Source organism: Coloeus monedula (assembly GCF_965178545.1).
Source record: "Coloeus monedula genome assembly, contig: HAP1_SCAFFOLD_108, whole genome shotgun sequence".
NCBI lineage: Eukaryota > Metazoa > Chordata > Aves > Passeriformes > Corvidae > Coloeus > Coloeus monedula.
The window spans coordinates 173,584-199,381 of NW_028120796.1; positions in this window are offsets into that span (position 1 = coordinate 173,584).

The window sequence follows — 25,798 nt, forward strand, 5'->3', positions numbered from 1 at the left end:
CAGGAGGCCAGTGGATATTGGGGACATGGAGTTCTCTTAACAACAGGAGACAAACGTAACACATGGTCGCTGACTCAGCGCGCAGCTTTCTGGGCCGGGGGACTCAATCCTTTAGAAAGGGGAGACCCTTTCGCTACAGTTGGTACCCCTGATCAACTTCTAGAAAGCGTCCACAAAGCCGCCTGTCTGCAAATGATCCATGAAAGGAAATTAACTCCTGGATATGAATCCCCCACGCAATTACCTGTGAAACCTGAACTGATGACCCCTTTAATTCGAGGCCTTCCAGAATCACTCCAATCTACAGCAGCTGTCCTGCAAAAAACCATAGCTGCTGTAGGTCCTGTAGAGAGGTTGGACAGATTCCTTGGAAACCCGAGCGACCAAACTGCATCTACCGATCCTGGGTTTACTCCATATTCAACCCCCTCTCAGCCGCCAGGTTCACAATCAAATTCACCTGCCGGTGATTGCAAAGTTTGGACATGGAGTGAGGTTGAAGAAGATCTGATTAATTACAGTAGGAAATATGGACCGATAAAAATCCCAGAGGAAAAATCAGAAAAAACAAAAGGTGTCAGGTACATTAGGGCTCCTCATAGTGAAAACCCAAAGAATGTAACCAGAGATCCCTAACCGTCAGCATTGGTGCTTATTAGGTATCAAAAAGGGGGTCCCCAGAAATGCGATGGATGGCTTAGCCCTTGATCAGTTGAGTAAGGTAGTGTCTAACTGGCACTGCCAAAAGCCCCTTCTACCGAATCCGTCACTTCAACCCAGTGCACCCCTCCTCCCTCAGAATCTGGGCAGTGAGTCAAAGCCACTTCTCCCTCAAAGTCCGGCCAATGAGCCAGAACAGATTCTTCCTCAAAACCAGGGAAACTAGACCCTCTGTTTCTTGTCAGTGGGCAAAGAAACGGAGCATAGGTATACCTGAGAATGCTCACTAAAAATAAAACGGGAGATATAACGATCACAGCTATTACAAGTCCTAAACGGGCACCTGTAACTTTTCTGATTGACACTGGGGCACAAATTTCTGCGCTGACAAAGAAAGATGCCCAGAGGTGTGGAATTGTTCCAACAAAGAACCGATATTGTGTTTTAAGTGCCTTGGGCACTTAAACAGAATCTATGAATGGGGCCTTAGTCAAGCTCCCTTTGCCTGGAGAGGAAAACCAACTCTCCATCCATGGGGTGATTGGAGATATTCCAACCAATTTATTAGGGCTGAATGCCCTTGCTAGGAGGCAGTGGGAGGACTCAGAGGGTCTTCTGTGGTCTTTTGGCACACCACATTTTAACATCAGACTGCTCCAAGCTGCAGCCTCCCTACCATTCAGCAAAGTAACTAATGTGAAACAATACCTCCTTCCCCTGGGTGCCAAAGAGGGTATCAAGCCAGTGATACAGGAGCTACGACAACAAGGAGTAATACTTCATACCCATTCTCCTTTCAATTCTCCGGTGTGGCCAGTGCGAAATCCTAATGGGAAGTGGAGGCTGACAATAGATTTTCGTAGGCTAAATGCTAACACAGACCCTCTTACAGCAGCAGTCCCAAATCTAGCAGAATTCATAACATTGATTCAAGAAAAGGCTCATTCAATCATGCCACCTATAGATGTCAAAGACATGTTTTTTACGACACCTTTACAGCCAGAAGATATGGACCGTTTTGCTTTCGCATGGCAAGGACAGCAACGCACTTTCACTAGGCTTCGCCAAGGGTACAAACATTCTCCTACCCTGGCTCATCACGCTTTAGCCCAAGAGTTCGAAAAAGTACCCAAAGCGGACAATCTAGCTGTTCATCAACACACTGATGAGACCCTTGTGGGAGGAGATGAAATAGAAGAAGTGAGAGATACCCAACAGAAAATAACCTCCCACTTAGAAAGCCTTGATTTGCAAATTCCCTCAGAAAAAACCCAAACCCCTTCACATGAAGTGAAATTGTTGGGAATTTGGTGGAAAGGAGGTATGACACGTATCCCACCTGATACCCTAACCTCTTCAGATCAGATTAAAATGCCTGAATCCAAAAAAGATCTCCAACATGCTTTAGGATTATTAGTGCTCCGGAGAAAACACATCCCAGATTTTCCATAATTGCCAGACCTCTTTACAACTTGTTAAGAAAAGGGACAAAATGGGAATGGCGTGCTTCCCAAGAAGAAGCACTGCAATTGTTGGTTTTTGAAGCAACAGCCTCACCAAGCCCTGGGCCCTATTCATCCCACAGATGCTTTTCAGGTCTCCTCAGGTTTGTCAGTACACATATGGCAGCAGGGTCCTGAGGGTCCGACGAAGCCTGTTGGTTTTTACTCCCATGGCTTTAAAGATGCTGAAAAAAGGTACACTACCTGGGAGAAAGGATTGTTTGTGGTTAGCTTAGCTCTCCTAGAAGCGGAGAAGATTGCACAACAACAACCAATTGTTTTGAGAGGCCCTTTCAAAGTTATTAAGGCTGTCTCTACTGGCACCACCCCCACCTGACGGGGTGGCCCAGAGGACCTCAGTAAGGAAGTGGTATGCTCAGATTGAACATGATTGTAGCGTCTTCTCAAGAACTGAAGGAGCTGTAAAAAATCTGGCAATCCAAGAAACTGAAAACTTGGGTAGCAGCCAGGACAAACCTGCCTCAGTCATTAGAGTAGCCCCTCCTTTTTCCCCCAAACGGTCAGCAAATTCTTGGCTTACGGATGCTTCTGCCAAGCGAGAAGGAAAGGTGTGGAAACATAAGGCTGTAGCCCTCCACACTTCCTCAGGTGAAGGAATTATCACAGAGGGGGAAGGCAGTGCCCAAGTTGGCAAGCTGATAGCTGTTTGGAGTGTTTTCCAACGTGAGGCACAGAATACTTCTCCTGTCTGTATCTACACCGATTATTCCTATGCTGTGTTTAAGGGATGGACTGAGTGGCTTCCTTTTTGGCAGCAAAAGGATTGTGAAGTTAACAGAATCCCAGTATGGCAAAAGGAAAAGTAGCAAGAAATTCTAAGTATTGCAAGTCCAGGGAATTTTGCCGTGGAGTGGGTAGCCTCTCACCAGACAGATGGAAATCCAGCAGGAGAGTGGAACACTAGAGCTGACGAATTAGCAAGACTAAGTCCTGTGAAAAAAGATCAAATTACAGAGGACTGGGAGCACTTCTTAGAATGGTTGCATGTAAAAAGACAACGCACAAGTGCAAAAGATTTGTACAAAGAAGCCCTTGCTCGCGGTTGGTCTGTTACCAGAGAAATGTGTAAAACATGCATATCAGCCTGTGAACAACGTCGCAGACGGCTAGAAAGACACCCTTTGGAAGATGACCCTCTGCATTTAAGAAAGGGTAGAGGCTTACGGGAAGCGTGGCAGGTAGATTATATCGGCCCCTTTAAAAAGTCAGGAGGTAAACACTTTGGGCTGGTAGGAGTAGAGATGATATCTGGGTTAGTCCAGGCCAAAGCTTTTAAAAGAGCTACAGGAGATCGTACTGTTCAAGCATTGCAGGGATGGTTTGGAACTTTCCCAAAACCACAAGAAATTCAATCTGATCATGGGTCTCACTTTACTGCCAAAGTTGTACAGGACTGGGCAAAAGGTGAAGGGATTAAACGGACTTTTCACACTCCTTACTACCCTCAAGCTAACGGCATTGTAGAAAGGACCAATGGTCTCTTGAAAGGACTTTTGAAACCACAGGAGGGAAATTGGGATGTTCGGCTATGGGAAGCTGTGAAAGGTGTGAATGATAGATGGGGGGTAAACGGGTGTCCCAAAATCACTGTCTTTTTCCCAACAGCTCCAAGCATAATTCTCTCACTGCAGGGACCAAATGATCCTACGAATCCTGCACACTACCCTGGACAACCTGTTTCGGTAGATCTCCCTACCGTAGGAGAAGTACCACTAGTGCTAAAACGCCCTCTGAATAAATATGCATGCGTAGCCTCTGATGCCCTAGGGAGAGGGCATCGGATACATACACGCTGCATAATTCCATCATTCTAATTTTCTGCCTTTCGGTGGCAGACTCTGTTGTGTTCACTTTTCACAGAAGAACTCCGAGGGACATGAAGAAGAGCACATAAACCATGATAAGACTAGTGATACTTTTCTGCATCCTACCACAACACCAGGGCCAAAAACCAGCTGAGTGGCCATGGTCTGAAGCTACCATTAGGTACACTAGTGCTCTAGGATCCTATCCCAGAGATGGTTGCCCGAACCTAGCCACTGTAGCACTGCACGACTCTGAGGTATACCGTCCAAGTGAATGGGGATGGGACTTGAAGGATTGGACTAGAATCCTAAAAGGAACAAGAGGTGAAAAAATTAAGGTAGGATGCAGAAAAGTAGAAGGATCTCTTTACCAGAAAGCTTCCACCATTGCAATCGCTGGAAATTTTCTAAAACCAGATGGGAAAAGTGATTTGCACCCCAACATTACGGCCAAACTCTGCCCTACAACGGAGTGGGTGTGTGACAAACAAACCCCCTTCATCCTGTGTGGTTGTCAGAAGAATGTCGGTAACTACACCTTAGGCCCCAGTACCAACAATGTGGAAATCACAAAGCTTCGCAGAAACAAACTAACTGACTGCTGGTATAACTTTCCTCTAACCAAACCAACCTATGCAACATGCAATTGGCAAAATAACCCGGCAGATCAGCCAAGTCTGACAGGTTTAACTTATAAATTCAAAATAAACGCCGCAGCAAAGCCCATACTGAGTGCAGTAATCACATACCACGGTATAAGTACCCCCCTTGTGTTAGATGACAAGAATAAAGTTTTTCCACCCTTTATGGTAACCCGAGGTGACGATGTTACAATACGATGTGCATTAATTGCTGAATTGTTTACCGAACCTGTACACAGTTATAGCATTGGACCTCATGGCCGTGTTTTGTTTGGTGAAATTCAAAATCAAGATTGTTGGCTAAACCTTAATTGCTGTACAATTTCCCCATAAAGTCACGTGTGGTAAAAACAATACAAAATACTGGGGGGAACTCAAAGTCGATGTTGCAATACCTACCACCCAACCACCGGTCATGCTAAGCCCGAGAATTTTTGAAATTGGACCACGTATAATCACAAAAACAGGCCAACAACAACTATTGCTCAATCCGGCATGGTCCCTTAAACAAGTCAAGTTGCTGATGCAAAACAATGTCTCAGAAATTCAGCCAGCTTGTTCACCTTTTCTGCAAACTTCCTTCAAGGGGCAGACAACCGGGTTGCAAAAGCAGAACCCTTCTAAGAAACGGATGCAAAGAGACATAACCGGCGTTGTGGGAACAGGATTGGGAATCTTAAATAGTATTGATTCAGAAGTGCTAATGAATAAATTGGCTGCCACAACTACAGATTTGACTAAAATACAACAAGCCATCAGCGGTTGTTATCAAACATATTACCAAATTGAGAAAAGGTAAATGTGAATGACCACAAATTGATAATTGGCATGCTCCGTGCTACACAAAACAACATTTCTTTGGCTCTCAGCTGCGTCCAGGCTCAATTGTGGATGCAGTCCGTTGCTGCCTCAATTGTAAGAGAAGGCAAAGAAGGCACTTTTCCTACTGAAATTCGGAACATAATCTGGGACGGTGCCACTGATTTTGAAAGAGAATTCCAATCCTGGTGGAATTTAGTGAATTTTACCTACAATCCCATCACAAACACAGCCACAGCCTTTGTACTAACCATACGGAATGCTTCAGTGCATTGGATAGTCCCTATCATTGCATTAGGGCTGAACCATGATGCAGCTATTCTCTACCCTTTCCAGCACAGAGAATGGGCCCGTCAAACTGGGAAGAAGTGGCAAACTGTTAATTTGGAAACTTGTATTGTCCGAGAACAACAAGGGTTTATCTGTGAAAGCAGTGCAATTAGACCTCAAGACATTTGTTTGGACACAGAACAAAACATCTGTCCTTTTGAAATTCATCCTAACAAGATTCCTGAAACACTGCTTGTGTATATAGGCAATGGATGTGCATGCTTAAGAACTGCATGTGATAAGGTATTTCTAGAAAATTTAGTTGTAGATACTAAAACTCATTCAAATTCTTGTGTTTGTAACTTGACTAAAAGCACAGGATGTGATTTCTCTTATTTAGCCCCACTTACTTCTTATTGTATTTTACAGTCCAATTACACAGTGATCCACCAATTATTGCCTACCCCCACTGGGGTGAACCTTACTTAGGTAAAGCACTTGTTGCTTCACCAGGATTTCATTGGAATTTTGGAAAAGATCAAGAAAAACAGACAGAAAACCTTGGTAACTGTTCATCACAATGGGAAAGAAACACATTGTTTTCTAGACAGAGGAAAGAAAGATGCTGGACACAGCTGGTGGGATACTCCTTTTGGGTGCTCACCTACTGCTACAGGTGTCCTGAACAAATTGTGTCATCCCATCCTTGTTCTCTTGATTTTAGTTTTGATTGGGTTTGTTTTATCAGCAATCTTACACATCATGAATTGCAGAATGATGAAACGGTTGACATCTGTAATAGATGTGCACAATTTGGACACTATCCCATCCACTGTGGACACCCCTAAGGTTATTGACACAAGATGAACTACATGAGTATTAAAATAAGATAAGACATGATTCAAAATTACAGGTGTATTTTGATTAAAAATTACTTAGTCCTTCTTTTTCCTTTTCTTTCTCTTTTCTTATTTTCTCTACCCTTTTCTGGGATATGCTACCAACATTAACGAGTCCTGAAGACTTCGCAACAACACTACGAAATCGTGCTGATGGAGCTCTCCTGATGACAATCGTGAGTCATGGGGTGAAGTAAGAGACGGTCTGAAGATCCCTCATCTGCCTCACGATCATCGCCGAGGACAGAGGCTAAACACAGGAGTTCCGACCTGCCTAAGGTGGGATGTCTGCCAACTGTTGCCTGCAGGTGTGCCTGCTGGGAACTGGTACGCATTCCTGAGGAAATTTGTGCAGGTCACAGTGGACTGCGCCGTTCTTGCTGCCCAGGCGGGAAGGACTGCGCTGAAGCGGAAAGGAATGACCTGTCCTCTATACCTGTCCTGTACCTGTTTCCCAAAGCAACGGGCCTCATAACAACGGCTGTAGATTTGCCCCACCTCTTGGGGAAAAGGGCGAGATGTGGGGATACAGCTAGAAAGCAGAAGCGAGAGCACTGCTAAACTCATGCCAGAAGTAGACGCGCTAACGCTGCTAGGCCGCAAACCATAGCAGGCAGTATAGTTAGCATAGGAGAAAGGCATGCTTGGTATGTACCTGGGATAGTTAGGGCTAGCTTTTAGTTCTGCAATGTTATTACGAAACACAGATATGGTCTTGGCCAGTTGCCCCTCGTTTCAAAAAAGGCCTATAAAGGGACTTTTTGAAATAACTGAGATGAGATCTCCCCACGGAAAGAAGACAAATCTATTGGCAGCAGAGCATGAGGACTTCGTCTCATCCGTTGGTAGCCATTACCCCCCCTTTCTTCCTCTCTACTCTTTTACTTTGTTTTTCTTTATCTCTCTCTCTCTTTCTCTCCTCTATCGCATTACCGTGTTGTGGGTACTTAACAAAGGTGCACTGTTTTGATTAAAACTGAAATCCCTTGTGTCCTTTTGCACTCGGAGATCTGTAAACAAACCATCACGACCCTTACTTGTATTAACGGATCGTGACAAATGTCCAAAAGAAAAAATCACTGAACAAAAAGAGCAAACTGATCCAAGGTGAACTGATCCACGGTGAAAAACAGAAGCCTACGAAAATCTGGGGGGAAAAAAAAAGGCAACTCACGTGCCCGATTCACAGATGCAACTCCTGCAAAACTTTTGAAGGCAGTCTCACTCCCTCTGCTGAACAATCAACTGGAGGAAATCCCACTCCAAATCTGTGGGAAACAACAAAAGTGGTGCAACAAGCACTTCATAGAATAAAAACTAAAACTCCACCTGAATAAATTAATGCAATTAACATTGCATTAATTTCACCTGGCTTTTTTTTTTTTTTTTTTTTGAGGAAATCTGTTTCTTTTCTCTTTTCTAAGAATGTCAAACATCCCTGCATTGACGATAAAGAAAGCAGTTTGAGGGCAGAGAAAGTGCAAGCAGCAGAATCACATCTAAATGTGATAACCATTTACTCACGTGGACGCTGTCCCTTTGTGTAAGCCCCGAGGAGTTTTACTTCTTTTTAATAATTGGTCTAGTGGGCCCAATTTTCACTTTTTAAGAACCTACCAACACATGGGATGGAGCTGCATGAAAACCAATGAAATGTAAAGTGTCACCATAATTGCTTGCATTGTCAGTTTGTTAACGTTTGTCATTTAAGAATTTCTACATATTTGAAATCATACAAATATGTTCTAACCTTCCCAGTTCTGCCTCAGAAGACTTCAAAATTATTACCATTCAGCTAATTTTTTAAATTTACTATTTAGTGAATTAAAGAATCTTGACAAAACACAAGCAAATGCTAGAGAAGAAATGATTAAATCCCCCTTCCAGGGGACCCCAGGCGCTAACGGCTGCCACCGGCGTGCGCCAGGTCGGGACCGGCAGGCAGGGCTGCACCCCGCGTCTGCCACAACACCTGCAGCTTCTGCAGCCTGAAACACAGCTGGCTCAGGGGTTTCAATCAAGAGCCAAAAGATCTTGCTGGTCAATTTGGGGCAGAGAAAGGTCATCACTTCTAGCATGGCATAAGCCTGCCACTACATTTCTGTGAAGGACAATCACCTTGTTGCAGTGAAACTCCTGGGTAAAATACTGAAGCGCTTTCAGATTCATATTATCCGACATTTCGGTGACCTTCTTTTATACCTGCATTGCTTCATACTGCTGGTTGTGGGCACAAGTTCTTTGTACACTATCCTGGAAATTAAAAAGATCAGAAACAACACCCACCCCTCCCCCACCACCACCCCTTCCCCAGCCACAACCCTAACAAAACCAACCTCCAGAATGTTCAGGATTTCAAATGAGAACAAGCATAGATGGGGCATAAAAAGATGGATCCTCCTTAGACATTTGTGCATGCAGTGCCCTGCAATCAACTAAGTTCTACTTCTCGTACACCAAATACCTGTCTTTGGAACTCCTTGTTCTCCATTCAAACCCTTCTGGGAGGGTAATCGAGGAGATACTCTTACATATTTTTAGCACATGTTGCACTAGGCAATTAAATCCAGTGCGCAGCATTACCTGACGAACTGAGGCGGTGACAAGGTCAATTAAGACCTGTTCATATCTTCATTTGGAGCTCTTCCAACTGCTTGAAAAGTGAAGCCTTGGACATTGAAGGTTCAGACTAAGGAAAATCCAAAACGTGGACAGCATCTCCCTTCTGCTGGAAGCCTTCAAGTTCACCACTGCAGTCGGCAGCCTACACAGATCATCTGAGGATTGTAAAAGTTCTCCAAGGAAGAACAAGAACAAGGCTAATGCATGCACACAAACGCTGATCAAAAGCACTTGATGCTCTTGGACAAAAAGATGTAACCTTCACTTTTGGAAAGACAAGGTGACTATGGTTGTCTCCACAGTACTCGTAGGAAAAAATCCCTGAAGTTTGGTAAAACCTCTTTTCAGGGCTTTGTTAACTTCATTTTTGTTAAGAATTGGGGAACACAGAGAGACCTGTCACTTTTTTGCAAAATGCCATAGAAACTGCTACACTCACCTCAACAACAGTCCGCGTAACCTTCTCTGCAAATACTGACCATATGCAGTTCTGCTTGATACAAACCCCCATTACCTAAGAAAAGGAACAACTCGGCAAGCAGTTTGCAAAGATGAACAACTTAGCACGATTGCGGCTGATGACATGCCCTGACTTTTTTTACCTTCAGCTGTGGGTGCCGTACCTTCCTACCCTCGCACATGCCACTCCAAGCTGCTTGCGTGGAGCTCTCGCACCACCTATGCCAGCAACTGTGCCCAGCCGCCACCCTTCTTCAGCACCATCGCACCTACCACAAGGTAGCTGAATCAGAGGGAAAAGGAGGTCGCCAATGGAGGGAAGTTGTTGCCCCTGACAGCTAAGCTCCGACTCCGGGGTCCCTTATGTCCTCCCCAGGATAGGCAGGAAAACGTCTCGGCGGAGCGCAGCGCTGGGCGGGAGCGGCCGGCAGAGCACCGAGCGCGCTCCCCACTCCCTCCCGCCCGCGCCGCTGCGGAGACCCCGGCTTCGCCGGAATCGGCCACGTGCTGCACGGAGGGCAGCGCGGCAAAGGCGGTCGCCCCTCGTTACCCTAGGAAGGCCGGCCTCGGATCCCCGCTCTCTCCACCGGCACGGGCAGTGCCAGCAGACTGTCGCTGCGGCCGCCGCTGGCCGAAAGCCTCGCCACGCACCGCCCGGCCGGCCCCGCCGCTCCGCGGGGTCACACGGCACCTGCCGTGGGCAGCAGCCGAGCGACAGCAAGCAGAAGCGCTCACCGCCGCGCCACTCGCCGCCCCGCCCGGGCGCTCCTCTCCTCGCGCTACCACCATGGCGCCGGCCCGCCCCGCCTTCCCCGTCGCCTGCGGCGCAACGCGGGTGCTCCGAGCCACGCAGCACGCGTGCGGCCGGGCCCTGCCGAGCCGCAGGCGGAGCCGGGGCACGGCCCGGGCGGGAGAGCTTCCGGCGAGGCTGGGCGGGCGGCGAGCGCGGCCGAGCGTGAAGGCGCCAGGCGGGGTCGGCCGGCGGCGCGATGGGGAGCTAGATGGAGGCGGCAGCACCGCGCGGCATAAAAGAGCTGATCGTCCCGCAGCCGCCCGCTCCGCAGCCCCTCGGCTGCTGTCGAGAAGGGCCCCGGCCCTGGCCGCGCCGGTGGCGAGGTGGCTCCGCAGCCCGCGGCCAGCCCTGGCGGGGCAGGGGAGCACTGCGAGCGGCCCCGGGGCCGCGCAGCCGTCTGTAACGCGCGGTGGGAGCCGCCGGCAACTATTTGACACCTCCCGGGGGGCTGGGGAGGAGCACGGAGACCACGCAGCAGGTCGCTGCCGTTAGGGAAAATTAATCCACCATGCCTGAGGTTGATGTCCGAAAAGGAGACAGAGGAGTCCTGCAACATTCTTCGACTACAGGGAGAGTCCATGGGGCTTTTCCCATGGGGTCTGTCAAACGGTTGCGGGATGCAGCCCCCTTTTGATGTCAAGTTCCCAGCCACAGCACCCTCTTCCTTTTCTCCACTGGCTGAGGTATTCGGGAGATACAGACTTCCGGAACTGCCTACTCTATGCCCTCCTCTAATATGCACCCCCCTTTTGGCATGGAAAAGAAAGAAAAAGAAACCATTCCTAATTCTATTAAGTCTTTGTTGCCTTGCTCTAGGTTCAGGAATTTAACACGGCCTTGATTAATCAGCAGTCTCTGATGATTAGTAACAGTTCTAGAGAACGAATCGTTTCTTCTGTTACTTCACTCCCCATAAGTTCCTAGCCTTGTCTACAGGCCGATTCACACGGTCTGTTTGTAAAGACTCATCCATCTCATTCCTTTTAATCCCTCCTTTTTTTATTTGATCTGTATTTGTCTTTACAAACCTTAATTACCATTGATTTAATTTTTTCTTCTTGAGTCTTCTGGGCTTTTGCTATTATTTGCAGTGACATCCTCTTCTGTTCTTTTGTAGTCGTTTCTGGATCAGGTAGGCATGGCTGCTACCTGCTGAAAGAGCTGCACCCAGCATGGTGTCACGCACGGTCAAAAGATTAGAGTTGCTATAGCATAGAAGAGGAGAAATGGCATTCATTTAGTGTTGGGGTCTCCCCCCCTGCCATGGAGCCCTGGGCGATGGGCCCTGGGGGGGAGACACGGGGTTTCCCTGCCCCTGGTCAGCTTCATTCCCCATTGGTTGGTTTGTGTTCCCCGGCGTGGCCAAGGACCCTCGGGTCCCGTGACTGGGGGAGTTCCTGAGCAGAGCCCCGGCCATGCGGCTGGAGAAATAAAGACCTCTGAAACATCTACCACCAATCTGTCCATATCTACTTCTTTTCCACGGGATTCCTGGTTTGATATAGGCGTGTTACAGTAATCCCTGCTGTAACAATTTAGCCCATAGCTGGCCAGTTAGCCAGGAAAACATGTCCCATTACCATCCTTTCAACACTTGGACAGGTCCATGAGCTGAGGTTATTTCCTCTGTTATTTGTTTGACCACTTTTCCGCTGTCATCTGCTTGCAAACAGCAGCTCGAGTCATTTAATTTCCCACAAACTCCTCCTTCTTCTGCTAACAGATAATCTAATACCATCCAATGTTGAAAATACCGCTTTCCTCATTGAAGTGGGTTGCTCAGCAAGACGGTCAAGAGCTGTGGCTGGCTGATTGGTAATTATTTCTGAGACAGCTTGTACCCTAATTATCTCATTCAAATGATAAATGGGTTCCCAGGCATCTGGGATTAATTCCTTAGGTTTCCAAGTGGCTGGTCCATCATGTTGCGTAACTTGTTCTGGTGGCCATTCATCTTTTCCCCGTTTTGGGGTGCTCCCTGCAGCCAAGGCTGCATCAGCTGACTGCTTTTCTCTAATTAAATCATCACAGATTTGGATTCCTAAGCGATTTCCCTGAATTTGTAGTAGCAAAAAGAACAATGGTGTAAGATATACACCGTATCCCTGACCAGTTTGGAGGTAACCTGAGCTAAGCATGTTGGCCACAAATCCAATCATGTCCTTTCAAAGCCCGTGTTCCATTAGCAAAGGGGCCTTCCTACCCTTGGTCATCAATTGGTGGGTCAAAATACAGCAGGATTCCCGGGCCTAACGGTCCTCCAACAATAGCTGCCCCACCATAAAGGTCACAGCATTTGCATTTCCAAGCTCCCACACAGGGTTCCCATCTACATTTACATCTGCAAGTTGCTTGCTTGGATTTGGAGCAGAAGTCACTAAAAGGCTTTGAGTTCCAATCCGCTGTTGCCATTCCCACTGATAATCACAAACAACATGTCTTCTACTTGTGGGATTTTTGTGGGGACAGCTTAAAAATAGGTGGTCAAAAAAACCCCTTGTCCCTCCCCATTGCTTTACAGGCTTCCAAATGTTTTTGGTAAGTGTGGTAAGAACACCTTACGCAGCTACCATTAGTGAGCTGAACAGCTCTTTGATTGCAATTGTCTTGATATTTGGAACAATTGTAAGGAGGGCAATTGTGGGTCCAAACCCAATTGTTTAAAGCCAGAGGGAAAGTCAATTGACAAACGCCTTTTCCTACATAGACCCGCCCTGTCCTGTTTAGGCAATAAGTGCCTGTTGGAGAAGAATGAAGTGGCCATGTGTTGGGGAGGATGAAAGTTTGGTAAGAAAGTTTCACAGGTAAGTAGGCTTGGCAGAAAGGTCTGAGAATATAGAAGCTGGGGATGAGGTAGAAATGAAAGCAAGTTTTGATATAGAAGAAAAGATGTTTTGCTGAAACAGTGATCGCTGAGTAACTGAGAAGGCAAAGGTTGGAGATGAGTTGGAAGGAGATTTCTAGGAGCAGGACAAAGGTATGTGATTACAAACAAAGACATGTTTTTCACCAAGTAAGTAAGTCTCAAGAAGAGCATAAGTGAATGGAAAAGGTGTCTTTACCAAAAAGAAAGATATGGCAGGCAAACAAGAAATGTTGATGTAGCAAGAAGAAGAAAGGTCTAAGAATTTTCCACTGGAAGCTTACTTCCAGTAAGTTACTAAATTGTAACTTACTCTTGTGATTGGATAATAATGACTATAATATGGTGATGGTAGTAGCTATGATAGGCTATAGGCCAATGTCAAGGTATTGTGTATGGTGCTTATTGGTTGTTACGTGCTAAGATACTCTGCAAAGAAAAGTATAAAATGCTCTGTAACTTGAACAGCAAGCGGCTTCAGGTATGCCTGCAGCTGGAGCTGGCAGCTGTAGGGCTGGCTCTGGATAGCCACTCCCTGAAATGCTGGAACTTCGCCTATGCAATAAACAGCTTTCAAGAGAGCCACCTGAAGTCCAGACATCCTTCGTGAAACCTTCTCCTATAGCCATGGACTTCCTTCTTTGGCCCAAAATCCCGTCCTAGTATGGACCTCATGTCGGGTGTTGAGCCACCACTTAGGTTCAGCTGGGCTAGCCAACCATAGGCACTCTTCAGATCCTCCTGGCCCTCCACAGAGCCAGCAATTGCTAAGGTGAAAAACTTTTGCTACTTCTTCTCCTAAGGCTGCAAATTGATTCTCCCACTCCTGGCCTAAACTTAGCTGACCATATAAAAGTAGAACTAGTAAGGAAAATATTTTAATCATGTGATCTAATTAGCTAGTCTAATTTTCCCGTTGTCTTCTGCAGCACCTGTGGCAATTGAAGACACAGAAACCACTTAACATAAAAGAATCCAGCAAGTATTAGCGCCCCAGTGAGTGGAGATTCTAGAGGAGGGATGCCCATAGAGACTATTTCAGCAGGTGGTCTGTGGGTAGGCACGCAGGGCTTCCTCTGATGTCGAAGCACTGGCTACTGCTCCGGCCCACTCCTGCAGAGTGTCAGTCACAGCCTCCCAGCCTTCTCCTCCAGCTGAGATGTGCAAATCTCTGAGGCTTCAGAGACCTTGACCCGAGAGTGACGGGTCCACCTGTGTTCAGCTGTCTTCATGGCTGTTTCTGTCGTCAGTGACACTTGGAATGGGCCACGCCATTTCACCGCCACTGGCGCTTCTTTCTGCTCCTTAACTAGGACTCAATCTCCTGGTTGGATGTTACAAGCAGCAAAGTCCAAAGGTGGGGCTTGTGCCAGCTGAGCTTCCTGTTGAAGGGGTTTCACAAGAAGCAGTATCCTGGCCACAGACAGTTTTAAATATACATCACTTACCTCTACTCCCCCACTAGGTTGAGACTTAGCCGGGTAATTCATAACAACGACGGAAAGGGGGAGAACGGAATCTCTCTTCTGGCTCGGGCTCTCATTCTCGCCAAAGCCAATGTCCAAAGCCCTAGCCATGGCATCTTGGTTTCTATTACCAGCTTCAAAAGGTGTTTATTTCTCTATTCATTGTTTTCTACCCGAGCTGAGCTCTGGGGGTGCCAGGGCCTATGGAGGTTCCATTGTGTTCCTAAAGAAGCCAAAACCCCTTGAAGGATCTTTCCTGTCAAATGAGTTCCCCTATCTGAGTCTATTGCTTCTACAATGCTGTATCTTGGAATGATTTGTTCCAAAAATGCCTTAATACCTGATGCTGTCGTTGCTGAAGCAGTTGGAAATGCTTCTGGCCACCTTGCTAGCTGACATACCATTACCAGAAGAGATGAAGCCTTCCCACTTGGGGCATCTCAGGAAAATCCACCTGGCATCTTTGGAAGGGACCTGCAGCCCAAGGCCTCCCTCCCCTGGCAAGTTACTTTGTAACTTGGCTGTTTGCTTTAGCACAGATCAAGCAACCTTCAACAGCTCGTTTTGCCAGTCTAAAAAGACCCCCAGCAACATCCAGCATGAGGAAGGCTTCTGCCAATCCTCAGGAGGTGCAAGGACTCTCTTCACGGAGTTCTTTTAATATTGGTAGGGCCAAAGCTTCTGGTATCTCTTGTTTGCCATCCCTTGTAAACCAATTATTGCCTTTTTTCTCTGCCACACGGCTTTTAACTGTATCTCGAACTCCTCTGGGAGAAAAGACAGCTTCCCGGCCAGTGATGGAGTCACTGCCAGCAAAGGGGGCATCTTGGAGAGTTCTGGCAGAAGTGTTGCTTTCTGACTTTCTTCATCCACCAAAAAGGAGACAGAGGAGGCCTGTAACATTCTTCAACTACAGGGAGAGGCCATGGGGCTTTTGCCATGGAGTCTCTCAACTGATTGCGGGACGCAGCCCCCTTTTGATGCGAAGTTCCTGGCAACAGCACCCTCGGAGGTACTCGGGAATTACAGACTTCCGGAACTGCCTACTCTAGGCTCCCCTCTAATATGCACCCCCCTCTTGGTATGGAAAAGGAAGAAAACGAAACGATTCCTAATGCTATTAAGTCTTTGCTGCCTTGCTCTAGGTTCAGCAATTTAACACGGCCTTGGCTGAGCAACAGTCTCTGTCGATTAGTAACAGTTTCTAGAACTAAGACTTTCTTCTGTTACTCCCCTACCAGTAAATTCCTAGCCTTGTCTAAGGACGGATTCACACGGTCTCTTTGTAAAGACACATCTATGTTACTTCTTTCACTCCCACACCTTCTTGGCGGTGGGACGGCTCCCCCCGGCACAGCACCTGGCACAAAACCCCCCTATGCGCACACGCACACCTGCACTTACCCTGCACTCCGCTGCACACACACACACACACCTCCCGCACACTAACACCCCCCTCCACATCCCCGCCATGCTACTTGTAGTGGTCCCGCCCCTGCCATCCCGGCCGGCTGGCAGCACTCACTCCTCACATGCTTCCCCATGCCTTGCGTTTCCTTTGCTGCCCCCTCTGTAGCCTTCCCTCAACCTGCCTTTTCTCCCCTGCCTTGCATTGACTTGCTCACCCATCCCCCACCTGACTTCCTTTCACATTCGTCCAGGTCTGGCCTCACCTTTCCTTTTCCTTCTAGGACCCTCATTGCCCTGCCTCGCCTCGCCTCGCAAAGCCACCACTTGCCTTGCCCTGCCCTTGAAGCCCTCCCTTGCCTTGCATGACCTTGCTCACCCCTCCCCCACCTGGAATTCAAGACCCCTTTTCAATGCCATTTCATGGCCTTGCCCTGCCCTTTCTGCTCCTCCTAGGAATCTCCAAGCTCTCAAGCATCTCCCGTGTTTCAGGATCACAGGAGAGGAAGACCAGGGGAGGACGCGTGTTGCCACACTCATCTCTATGGGCAGCCTTGGTCTGGGAGCAATCCTTGCATGTCTTGAATCTTGCAAGGGCAATTCACATTTTGCCCTTGAGCTCGGGGACCAGAATGAGAGTTCTTTTGCCTACAAAGGAAAGCAGGTAGCTCAAGTCTTTGAGGTGCAGAGGAGACATGACCCACGCGGGATCAAGGCCACACAAAGCACTTGGTCCTGGCCACTTTTGTGTACCAGCAGTCCTTGAATGTACTTCTCACCTGCCTTGCCTGGCCTTGCCTTGGCTACACAAGTTTCCTTGTCTTGCCCTGCTAGCCCTCTGGAGCCCTCTGGAGCCTTGCATTCCTTTGCACGGCCATGCCCCGCCCTTGACCTGCCTACCGCTTTCCTCCAGGGCCTTGACTTGCCAAACATTTCCTGTTTCTGCCTGGCCTTCCCATCAGTGGACTTTCCTTCCTACGGCCAGCCTTGCCTCTAGCTTCTGGGCCTTCTCTTGCCTACCACTGCGTTTGCTTTCCCCTCACTGCTCTGGCCTTGCCTACCTCTCCCTTGACTTGCCCACAATTGCCTGCACTTGCTTTGCAGCGCCTTGCCTGCATGGAAGGCAAGGGCAAGAGTGGTAGGCAGGGCAAAACAAAGCCAGCAAGTGGTAAGTAGTGCGAGGCAAGGCAGACGTAGGCAAAGGAAGCAGAGCAAGGGTAGCTTAAGAAGAACTAGACAAGGTACTGAAGGCAAGGCAAGGCCAAGAGACTCAGAGTGCCTTTCCTTGCGAAGGCAAGGACATAAGTGCCAGTGTTGCTGGAGCAGATGGTAAGGTAGCACGGGGAGGAATAGAAAGTGCTGAGAACAGCGTGTGTGCTGCTAGTTTGAGGGGTGCAGTTGAAGTTGCAGGCAGCAAGATCTTCCTCAGCCCGCACTGTTTTGAGCTCTGTTTTTGCCAGATGGTTTCAAGTTGGTGGGCAGAATCTGCGAGAGGGAAAAGATTGGTTTGGGCCAAAGAGGTTTGTCTGCCTTTTGGAGTGTGGTATAAAGAAGAGTCCGCTCTTGGAAGGGGAAGATGAGGGAAATCTTTTTGTCCTGAGGTGCTGTTGATTTGAGTGCAGGGACGTTTGCAACTTGCCTCTGCCCTTGGGGTGGTTTCGAGCAGCGCCAGGCGCTTGGCCTTCTTTTGCAAGTCGTCAGCGCCATCGTGTGCTTGTTTCGAGGAGCGCTGACAGTGCCGGGGAAAAAGCCAAGCGCTTCGCTGGCGCCGCCCCAGTCGTGTGCGAGCAGTTGCTGGAAGAGCTCCGCTGTGCATCCTGCCTCTTGGAGACACAAAAGAATGTGACCCTGCGCGTAGCGGGGAAGCAAGAGGAATCTTTTCATTGTTGGCTGTGCAGTTTCTAAGCGGCAAAAGTCAAGGCAGCTGCAGCACGGCCTCTTTCTTTCAGAACCTTTTCTGTGCCATCATGAACATGCTCAACATGCAACTCGCACCCACTGAACTGCATCAAAGGTCCTGGAGAGACGCACTTTCCTTCAAGCTCTAGCTACCATCCTACCCTCCACCTCTCGCCGATCCCAAAGCCCTTCCGAACATGCAGCAGCTGCACGCAGAGAACAAGTGCTAGAAGAAGGCGTTGGCCTTCAGAGTCCCTCTAAAGTCTGTAAACTAGGCGAAACATTGCAGCGACCAGCACTTTCTTTCGCCACTATCTATAGAGCGTCATCACATTCTCTCAGAGTGGCTAAGTCCACCCTTGCAGCACAGCAGCGTTTCCGGCCACAGTTGGGACTGAGAGATGGGCCAGGTGAGAAAGCATTTGTTGACTATCCCTCGTCTCTGGAAGACTTGATACTCGCAGCGCAATCACGTCCACACACCTTCAGTGTGGCCAAGTTCAAGCAGCTAGAGCTCACAGAGACGGGAGAGTCAGGAGAGAAGCCGTTCCAAAAGTACCGTGTACTTAGGGCAGCATTCAAACTGTGCACAGCACTCTACAGCACTGTAGACCGTGGCTTCTCTGACAAGACGTGCCATCCCATTGTTGGCTCTCGCAGCTCGCTTGCTAGCTGCTCTCCTGAAGAAAAGAACTAGGAGGAAAAGCCAATGCTGGCCTGCACCTTCCCCTTGCCTCCCGTAAAGCCACTTCAACTCCCCGCTGCACTCTCTACTTCCCCTCTCCTTGGCATCGACCACTGGGTTTTCTGCATCTCGGAGCCCAAAGGTAAGCGCCAGTGCTCCCAGGGATGCTTGGAAGAGGGAGAAGTAGTAGCACAAGTAGCTGCCCTTGAACTTCCTCCTTCTCAATGCTAACGTGAAGTCGGCAGGCAGGCGAGCGCCAGCCACGCTCCTTTCTCAGTTTGTACGCTGCGGACACGAGCCCGGTGCTCGGCGCCTTCGTTCGGCCTCTTTAGTAGCCATGTCGCGCTTTCATTCTGCCGGAGTCGAAGCGCCGTCTGCTTGTGGCACAAAGAGCACGGTGCCGGCAGCCAAATGCTCCAGCCGACTGCTTCTGCCGACACACGCCTGGGCTATGCACTTTCCCTCTCAGCGACATACAGCAGCACATTCGCTCTAAATGTAAAGGGAAAGATTCTCGGCTACGTCTGGCACAGAGAACAGCTTTAGTTCAACGGGCTTACCCAGAGCATGCCCCCGACGCGTGGGAACTTGTATTTGCACCACATTCCAGTCGCAGTCCACTTTCCTTTACAGGCTGCACAGCGCCGGCAGATGGCAGTGCTTCTCTGCACCTGCCTTCTCACTTCCAAGTAGCACCGCGCACATTAGAGCCTTGCAGGGAGAGAAGACGCGGATAGGCGTCTCGCCCAGAAGAACGTGGCAGGGCGAAAAGGTGTTCTTCTTTTGTCTTCCTCGTCGCCCAGAGTGTGCTGCTGCGTTGAAAGTCTTGGCCAGCGAAAAGCTACACCAGCAAGTGTTTCTCTCCTGATGCATTGCGCTGAGCGAGAGCTGAGGAAAATCCTTGCACAGCACACTGTGGATGCGTGCAGTACACACGCTGAAGAGCGGCACGGCTAAAAGTCATCGCTGCGCTTCAGTTCTCTCCAGAGCACAGAAGGCGAAGAACGAAGCAGCTGGGCACCGGCTCACGTACTCAGTGGAGCGAATTTCAAATGTCCAGCCAAGAGCTGCTTCACAAGCAGATTCAGCTGAGAATGCTCTGGCTGCTTCACAAAGGAAGGTGCTGTGTTGCACTCCTGGACACTACCTGGCAAGAAGCAGGTTCTTACACCTTCCACGCTGCAGAGTCCATGCAGCTGGAGCACCCCCAGAAGGACGCGTCCAGCTGGAAGGCGTTCTTCAAGTACCCCCCTCTTCCAAGTAGCCTTGAAACTGAGCACAACACACTGCGGCTCGGCAGCTTCCTTCTCAGATAGACGTGCCGTCACACTATTCACTCTCGCAGCTCCGTTGCCCACTTGCAGCAGCTGCTGCCAAAGAAAAAGGCTCTAGAAGTAAAAGCCACTGCTGGACTGCCCTTTCCCCTTGCCTCACGTCAAGCACCTGAAACTGTCCGCTGCACTCGCTATTTCTTTTCTCCGTCGCATCTGCCACTGTAATGTCTGCATCTTGAAGCATAAACCCCGGCACAATTCTTTCCTGGGAAAGCTGCAAGAGAAATAGGTAGCAGCACAAGTAGCTGCAAGTTGAACTTTCTGTTTTCAACTGCTAATGTGAATCCGAAAACAAGCGAGTGGCAGCCACGCTTCCTCTTGCAGCCTGTGCGATGCACACACCAGCTCGGTGTTCTGCCTTCATTCTTACGCTGTTCCTAGCAGGTCGCGCTTTCGTTTTGCTGGAGACGACCCGTCGTCTACTTCTCGCGCAGAGAGCACGGTACCGGCAGCCAAATGCTGCAGGCTGCTTCTTCTGCCGAAACACGCCTGGGCTATGCAATTTCTCTCGAGCGCTGAAGTAGCACCACATTCTCTTTGCTTTGTAGCCAGCATCTTTACGGAAAGCTTCTCGGCTACGTCTGGCACAGAGAACAGCTTTATTTTAACCGGCTTAACCGGAGCTTGCCCCCGACGCGTGGGAACTTGTATTTGCACCACATTCCAGTCGCAGTCCTCTTTCCTTTACAGGCTGCACAGCGCCGGCAGATGGCCGTGCGCTCTGCACCTGCCTTCTCACTTCCAAGTAGCACCGCGCACATTAGAGCCTTCCTTGCAGCGAGAGAAGACGCGGATAGGCGTCTCGCACAGAAGAACGTGGCAGGGCGAAAAGGTGTTCTTCTTTTGTCTTCCTCGTCGCCCAGAGTGTGCTGCTGCGTTGAAAGTCTTGGCCAGCGAAAAGCTACACCAGCAAGTGTTTCTCTCCTGATGCATTGCGCTGAGCGAGAGCTGAGGAAAATCCTTGCACAGCACACTGTGGATGCGTGCAGTACACACGCTGAAGAGCGGCACGGCTAAAAGTCATCGCTGCGCTTCAGTTCTCTCCAGAGCACAGAAGGCGAAGAACGAAGCAGCTGGGCACCGGCTCACGTACTCAGTGGAGCGAATTTCAAATGTCCAGCCAAGAGCTGCTTCACAAGCAGATTCAGCTGAGAATGCTCTGGCTGCTTCACAAAGGAAGGTGCTGTGTTGCACTCCTGGACACTACCTGGCCAGAAGCAGTTTCTTACACCTTCCACGCTGCAGAGTCCATGCAGCTGGAGTACCCCCAGAAGGACGCGTCCAGCTAGAAGGCGTTCTTCAAGTACCCCCCTCTTCCAAGTAGCCTTGAAACTGAGCACAACACACTGCGGCTCGGCAGCTTCCTTCTCAGATAGACGTGCCGTCACACTATTCACTCTCGCAGCTCCGTTGCCCACTTGCAGCAGCTGCTGCCAAAGAAAAAGGCTCTAGAAGTAAAAGCCACTGCTGGACTGCCCTTTCCCCTTGCCTCACGTCAAGCACCTGAAACTGTCCGCTGCATTCTCTATTTCCTTTCTCCGCCCTATGGCGAAGCATAAACGTAATCGCAGTTCTTTCCAGGGAAAGCTGCAAGAGAAATAGGTAGCAGCACAAGTAGCGGCAAGTTGGACATTAAGTTTCGAGCTGCTAACGTGAATCCGAAAACAAGCGAGTGGCAGCCACGCTTCCTCTTGCAGCCTGGGCGATGCACACACCAGCTCGGTACTCTGCCTTCATTCTTACGCTCTTCGTAGCAGGTCGCGCTTTCGTTTTGCTGGAGACGACCCGTCGTCTACTTCTCGCGCAGAGAGCACGGTGCCGGCAGCCAAATGCTGCAGGCTGCTGCTTCTGCCGAAACACGCCTGGGCCATGCAATTTCTCTCGAGCGCTGAAGTAGCGCCACATTGCTTTGTAGCCAGCATCTTTACGGAAAGCTTCTCGGCTAGTCTGGCATAGAGAACAGCTTTATTTTAACCGGCTTACCCTGAGCTTGTCCCCAAGGCGTGGGAACTTGTATTTGCACCACATTCCAGTCGCAGTCCTCTTTCCTTTACAGGCTGCACAGCGCCGGCAGATCACCGTGCTCTCTGTACCTGCCTTCTCACTTCCAAGTAGCACCGCGCACATTAGAGCCTTGCAGGGAGAGAAGACGCGGATAGGCGTCTCGCACAGAAGAACGTGGCAGGGCGAAAAGATATTCTTCCTTTCTCCTTCTTCTTGCCCGAATTGGGGTGCTGTGTTGAAAGTCTTGGCCAGCGAAAAGCTACTCCAGCAAGTGTTTCTCTCCTGATGCATTGCGCTGAGCGAGAGCTACGCGGACAGTTTGGACCCTGTGAAACAGCAAGAAAATGATTGTACGTCGAGCTGAGGAAAATCCGTGCACAGCACACTGTGGCCGCGTGCAGTGTTCGCGCTGAAGAGCGGCAAAGCTCAAAGGCATCGCTGGGCTTCAGTTCTGTCCAGAGCGCAGAAGGCGAAGGACGAAGCAGCTGAGCACCGGCTGCATGTACTCAGTGGAGTGAATTTCACATGTCCAGCCAAGAGCTGCTTCACAAGCAGATTCAGTTTAGAATGCTCTGGCTGCTTCACAAAGGAAGGTGCTGTGTTGCACTCCTGGACACTACCTGGCAAGAAGCAGGTTCTTACACCTTCCACGCTGCAGAGTCCATGCAGCTGGAGCACCCCCAGAAGGACGCGTCCAGCTGGAAGGCGTTCTTCAAGTACCCCCCTCTTCCAAGTAGCCTTGAAACTGAGCACAACACACTGCGGCTCGGCAGCTTTCTTCTCTCACACTATTCACTCTCGCAGCTCCGTTGCCCACTTGCAGCAGCTGCTGCCAAAGAAAAAGGCTCTAGAAGTAAAAGCCACTGCTGGACTGCCCTTTCCCCTTGCCTCACGTCAAGCACCTGAAACTGTCCGCTGCACTCTCTATTCCCATTCTCCGTCGCATCTACCACTGTAATGTCTGCATCTCGAAGCATAAACCCCGGCACAATTCTTTCCTGGGAAAGCTGCAAGAGAAATAGGTAGCAGCACATGTCGCTGCAAGTTGAACTTTCTGTTTTCAACTGCTAATTCGAGTCTGAAAACAAGCGAGTGGCAGCCACGCTTCCTCTTGCAGCCTGTGCTATGCACACACCAGCTAGGTGCTTCTGCCTTCATTCTTATGCTCTTCGTACCATTTCGTTCTTTTCATTCTGCCGGAGTCGAACCGTCGTCATCTTGTCGCACAAAGGGCACGGCGGCAGAGAAGCCCTCCAGAGAAACGCTCCAGGTTGCTGTCTCTTCCGAAACACACCTGGGCTGTGCACTTTCCTTCGCTGCCCTTGGTAGCACCACATTCTCTTTGCTTTGTAGCCTGAATGGAAAGGGAAAGAGTCTCAGCTACGTCTGGCACAGAGAACAGCTTTAGTTCAACGGGCTTACCCGGCGCTTACCCCGACGCGTGGGAACTTGTATTTGCACCACATTCCAGTCGCAGTCCTCTTTCCTTTACAGGCTGCACAGCGCCGGCAGATGGCAGTGCTCTCTGCACCTGCCTTCTCACTTCCAAGTAGCACCGCGCACATTAGAGCCTTGCAGGGAGCAAAGACGTGGATAGATGTGTGGCAGAGAAAATCGTGCAAAGACGAAAAGATGGTCTTCTTTTGTCCTCCTCGTCGCCCAGATTGTGCTGCTGTGCTGAAAGCGTGCGTTTTATTACCACTTCTCGCAGTAAGACTATGTGCTGCGTTGGAACTGTTGGCCAGCGGAAGGCTAATCCAGCAAGTGCTTCTCTCCTGACACATTTCTCTGAGCGAGAGCTTGTGCGGACAGTTGGGCTCTGCGAAGCAGAAAGGCTGTACTTGCACGTAGCGCTGAGGAAAATCCGTGCACTGCGCACTGCGGATGCGTGCAGTACACACACTGAAGAGAGCCAAAGCTGAATGCTTCAGTTCTGTCCAGCGCCGGTAAGGGAGAAGAACGCAGCCCCAGGCCACTGGGCAGGTGTGTGCGATGACTAGGAGCTTTGCCGCTCTTCTGCGTGTATACTGCACGCATCCACAGTGCGCAGTGCACGGATTTTCCTCAGCTCTCGCTCAGCAAAATGCATCAGGAGGGAAGCACATGATGGATTAGCCTTTCACTGGCCAACAGTTCCAACGCAGCACCACAGTCTTCTTGCGAGAAGGGATAATAAAACACATGTATTGTCCCGGAACAGTTCTCTGGGCGAGCCGTAGCCTAGAATCTTTCCTTTAAGATAAAGACCACAACGCAGACAGAGTGTGGTGCTACCTAGCGCTAGAGAGAAATTGCATAGCCCAGGCGTGTTTCGGCAGAAGCAGCAGCCTGCAGCATTTGGCTGCCGGCACCGTGCTCTCTGCGCGAGAAGTAGACGACGGGTCGTCTCCAGCAAAACGAAAGCGCGACCTGCTACGAAGAGCGTAAGAATGAAGGCAGAGCACCGAGCTGGTGTGTGCATCGCACAGGCTGCAAGAGGAAGCGTGGCTGCCACTCGCTTGTTTTCAGATTCACGTTAGCAGCTCGAAACTTAAAGTTCAACTTGCAGCTACTTGTGCTGCTACCTATTTCTCTTCCAGCTTTGCCCTGGAAACAATTGCGGTTAGGTTTATGCTTCGCCATAGGGCGGAGAAAGGAAATAGAGAGTGCAGCGGACAGTTTCAGGTGCTTGACGTGAGGCAAGGGGAAAGGGCAGCCCAGCAGTTGCTTTTACTTCTAGAGCCTTTTTCTTTGGCAGCAGCTGCTGCAAGTGGGCAACGGAGCTGCGAGAGTGAATAGTGTGACGGCACGCCTATCTGAGAAGAAAGCTGCAGAGCCGCAGTGTGTTGTGCTCAGTTTCAAGGCTACTTGGAAGAGGGGGGGACTTGAAGAACGCCTTCTAGCTGGGCGCGTCCTTCCGGCGGTGCTCCAGCTGCATGGACTCTGCAGCATTGAAGGTGTAAGAAACTGCTTCTGACCAGGTAGTGTCCAGGAGTGCAACACAGCACCTTCCTTTGTGAAGCAGCCAGAGCATTCTCAGCTGAATCTGCTTGTGAAGCAGCTCTTGGCTGGACATTTGAAATTCGCTCCACTGAGTACGCGAGCCGGTGCCCAGCTGCTTCGTTCTTCGCCTTCTGTGCTCTGGAGAGAACTGAAGCGCAGCGATGACTTTTAGCCGTGCCGCTCTTCAGCGTGTGTACTGCACGCATCCACAGTGTGCTGTGCAAGGATTTTCCTCAGCTCTCGCTCAGCGCAATGCATCAGGAGAGAAACATTTGCTGGTGTAGCTTTTCGCTGGCCAAGACTTTCAACGCAGCAGCACACTCTGGGCGACGAGGAAGACAAAAGAAGAACACCTTTTCGCCCTGCCACGTTCTTCTGTGCGAGACGCCTATCCGCGTCTTCTCTCGCTGCAAGGAAGGCTCTAATGTGCGCGGTGCTACTTGGAAGTGAGAAGGCAGGTGCAGAGCGCACGGCCATCTGCCGGCGCTGTGCAGCCTGTAAAGGAAAGTGGACTGCGACTGGAATGTGGTGCAAATACAAGTTCCCACGCGTCGGGGGCATGCTCTGGGTAAGCCCGTTGAACTAAAGCTGTTCTCTGTGCCAGACGTAGCCGAGAATCTTTCCCTTTACATTTAGAGCGAATGTGCTGCTGTATGTCGCTGAGAGG